Source organism: Notechis scutatus, chromosome 1 (genome assembly GCF_049901735.1).
Source record: "Notechis scutatus isolate UNSWTSFEM ecotype Mainland chromosome 1, rNotScu1.2, whole genome shotgun sequence".
Taxonomy (NCBI): domain Eukaryota; kingdom Metazoa; phylum Chordata; class Lepidosauria; order Squamata; family Elapidae; genus Notechis; species Notechis scutatus.
In genome coordinates, this window is record NC_142009.1 from 255,981,393 (window position 1) to 255,985,616 (window position 4,224).

Consider the following 4,224-nt stretch of genomic DNA (forward strand, 5'->3'; position numbering starts at 1 on the left):
CATCTGAGACATCACTGATTCCCACCTGCAATATTGAATAGATGGGGGATTAGAAAAATTTTCAATCACGATCTCAGAAATAAAGTTTCAGCAGCTGGAGTAATCTAGACCCCTGAAAACGACAGCACTCAAATGAGCCAATGATTCTTTCATGCACATAATGCCCAGAACACAATTATTTTGTGTCACATTTGAGAAGTTTTAAGCTCGGTGCATTTCAGATTGAAACATGTCATACATCCATAGTGGATAGAAATCTGACAGTAAATCAGTTCAAATATTTGGAACTGTTAGTGTGCAATCTGTGGTCAAATTGGAACTGTTCTTTTCATGTTGTTCCATTGTTACTTCTTTTCATTCAAGAAAAGTCCAAATGAGGCTATTGAAATGCTATTTTCCAGGTGAGGCAATAGAAATGCCAAAAGATTGGGCTCATTCTGTATAAACAGTATGATATAGTTCCCACTTCTCACTCTTGCTGTTAAGTTATACACAGTCTCTCTTCATTGCCATTCCCACAATCATGCTTTGCTATTGCTTCCTTATTCATTAAGAGGGGAAAAGTGTCAGATGCAGGCTGACACATAACTGTTCTCCTTAGCTAAATACCACCGCACAGCAACTTGTCAGCCAGCTCACTCAGAGCAGTTCCAGACAGAGCAATCAAATCCCAGGTGTATGTTACTGCTGCCTTTTTGGCACCTGCAAGCAGCTGCATTAGCATTTTGTAAATGAGTTTAGTTTATGTTTTATTGGCAAATCCCAGAATGGCTCAAAAATCAATCTTCCCAGTATTTGCTTCATTAAACTAGTTCACCAGAATGGACGTGTTCCTTTGTTTCATGTTCCTTTGTTTCATATTTAATAAGATTAAGACTTTTTAGTATTATAAGATATGGTTGTCAATGGTCATTTGATTATATATTAAAATTATAATGGGGGTATGTTATATAGCTATGTTCTCCCACAATGAGAAAAGTGTTGTAAAGTAGTGGGTTAATATGGGTCACTTGGTTACTTCTGCTTGATTCCTGCCATTATTATAAATGGAAATCATTTATTTAGTGTGTTATCTGAGCTGGAGACCCTGGTGTATTTGGAAACAACAAACAAGATCCCATAAGCAGCATGATAAGCAAATGGAATATTTAATTTCTTGTACTAGTGGAAGGACACCAAATGAAGCTTATAGAATCCATGGATTAGTATGTACATTGTACAGTGTAATGTTCCTAACAAGCGAAAATTCTTATAGTACATTAGTACAGCTACCATTCTTCTTACTGTAAGTAGACTATGACAAACAAAATATTTTTGAAGGATAGAGGGAAACCCTTATGCTAAAGCACTAGGATATATCTATTTTTTAAAGTATCATTTTTAATTATCTGAAAGCTCCTCTGCCAAACAATTTTGTAAATGTAAATCCCTAACAAGCATTCTTTCCTAGAATCAGTCATACACTTATATAAAACAAGGTAAAGGACTCTGTCTGGATTTTGCTCCACTAGTCATGATTGATTGTAGGAGGTAGTGGTCATTTCCATTTCAAGGTCATTGAATATTTTTTTGCTAAAGACATTTCCACGTTCATGTGGCCAGTATGACATCATGGAGTGTTGTTACTTTCCTACCAAAATGGTACCAATTTATCTACTATTTGCATCCTTTCAAATTGCTGGGTTGGCAGGACCTCGGGAGAGGACAGGAGCTCAGCCTGTCATGTGGCACTCAGGTCTCAAACCTGGGCTGTCAGCTTTCCACCCAAGCCCAGTTTCTTAATCACTGAGCCAACATGCCACCCTATACACTTACATGGTATCAATTATATTATTCACACACAGAAGGGTGTCAAAAAAAGTTAACACAGCAGCCATCGCTATGTGGTAAAGCCTTCCTCTTCATTTTCCTGCATCAATGCACATCAAAAGGGATGGGTTTTGATCATGCAGTCACAGCTACCATCTTGACTTTTTTGAAACTTATCTATAGTTGTGAATTCACAGATAGCAAAGGAAATGTGTTTGCTACAAAACTATGCTTCTGTTTTAGAAAGACTTATATGAAATAATAAGAGTGTAGAAGTAAGTTCTCCTTTTGGTTTCAGATTGCTGGAAGCTCAACTGATTTCTCTATACAGGGAAAATGTATCATTTGGATGCACTGCTCCTTATTTGGATTAATGATAACTGGAGTTATGGCTGTTTGGTATTTAGGGACATCAGCACCATACACTACAGCTCATTTTGGAGATAAATTAACATAAGCTAAAATGTTAAAAAATATTTCAGAATGAGAATTGCTGCAGATGACAATGGATAATCACATCATTTATTTTTCAAGCTCATCTAAATATATACAGAATGAATGCCACATGAATGTCCATTTAAAGATTTTATGGCATACATTTAGTATGTCATTAATTCTCAGCACATTAAAGTGACTTACAATTCATAATGTTCCCTTCTTCACTTGTAAATTAAGTTGGTAGAAGCTTTAAAACATGTGGATGCCAGTAAAAAAGCTATCACATACATAACACTTGAAAAGTGATAATGGCTAAAACTTTTTAAAATTATCTGCTACTTTAATCCTGCTTTTTCTATCTCCTTAAGTCTTTTTTTTCCACTGTACTTCTGCATGTCCTACAACTTCCATTTTGCTTTTTTGGGGGAGGTAGTGGTGATTTAAGATGAATCAAACCCAACAAACTTTGAAATCTGATTGGTTTGTTTAGGTGCCTGTATTTTGATAAATTAGGAAGCAACCATGAAATGACAATGGGATATAAACTTAATATTATGTTTGCCATCTGGCAGGTTTTGACTTCCTTGTCTTCTCCCACATGTCCCAAAGATGCTTTTTCAAAAGGCAACTAGACTTTTTGGTTTTTTTCTTTGAAGACATTTTACTTCTCATCTATTTATTTAATTTTTTATTTGTCAATTGCTTACAAGATAATAGGTATAAGTAAAAACATAGTTATGAATACATGGATACATATAAGAAAAATAAAAATATATATAAAAGAAACAATAGGACAGGGACGGTAGGCATGTTGGTGCGCTTATGCACGCCCCCTACAGACCTCTTAGGAAAGGGGTGACATCAATAGTAGACAGTCTAAGGTTAAAGTTTTTGGGATTTGGGGAAGAAACCACAGAGTCAGGTAGAGTATTCCAGACATTGACCATTCTGTTGCTGAAGTCGTATTTCCTGCAAATCAAGTTTGGTGCTATTAACCTTGAGTTTGTATCTATTGTTTGCTCTAGTGTTGTTATGGTTGAAGCTGAAGTATTCATTGACAGGTAGGCATTGCAATGTATGATTTTATATACCATACTTAGATCCGATCAAAGATGGCGTAGTTCTAGGTTTTCTAGGTCTAGAACTTTGAGTCTGGTGGCAGAAGGTATTCTGCAATGAGTAGAGGAGTGGAGAACTCTTCTTGTGAAATATTTCTGGACTTTCTCAACTGTGTTAATATCAGATACGTAATGTGGGTTCCAGACTAATGAGCTGTATTCGAGTATTGGTCTGGCAAATGTTTTGTATGCTCTAGTTAGTAGTGTGATATTACCAGAGAAAAAGCTATGTAGGATTAGGTTAACAACTCTTAATGCCTTTTTGTCCAGAGATACCATAAGATTTTAGCTTTAGGAGTAGTTTGTTGTGTACCACTGAATTAAAGGTTTACAGAAGTCTATGTAGATTGCGTCTATTGCTTTGCCCTGATCAAGTTGTGTAGTCCATATGTTTTTCCAGTGTAAGAGTTGCAGATTACATGATAGTTTTTTCCTAAAACCGAATTGTTTATTAGAGGTTGTTTGTTTCTAAGTGGAAGATGATGGATTGGTTAATAATTGATTCCATGAGTTTACAGGTGACCTTTCATCCAAGGAGCTTCTTCAGCTCTGAAAACCAAAAAGTCCAGTTGCCTCTTGAAAAGCCAACTTTGGCACAACCATGACCTGGATGACTGAGAATCTCCATAGACACTCTTCTCCAACTTATGCTACTGAGCATTTGGCTTAGACTGGTCTACTAAGAAGTAGTCTGATGTCAGAAAGGCATGATGTCAGCAGTGGGGAAGTAAAGAAAATCAAGATGGCAACCACAAACATATAATGAAAACCTCACTCCTTTTTATAGATGCATCAACAGATACATTACAAAGGATGACGCTTTGATTCCATAGTTGTGGCCATCATCTTTATTTTAAAA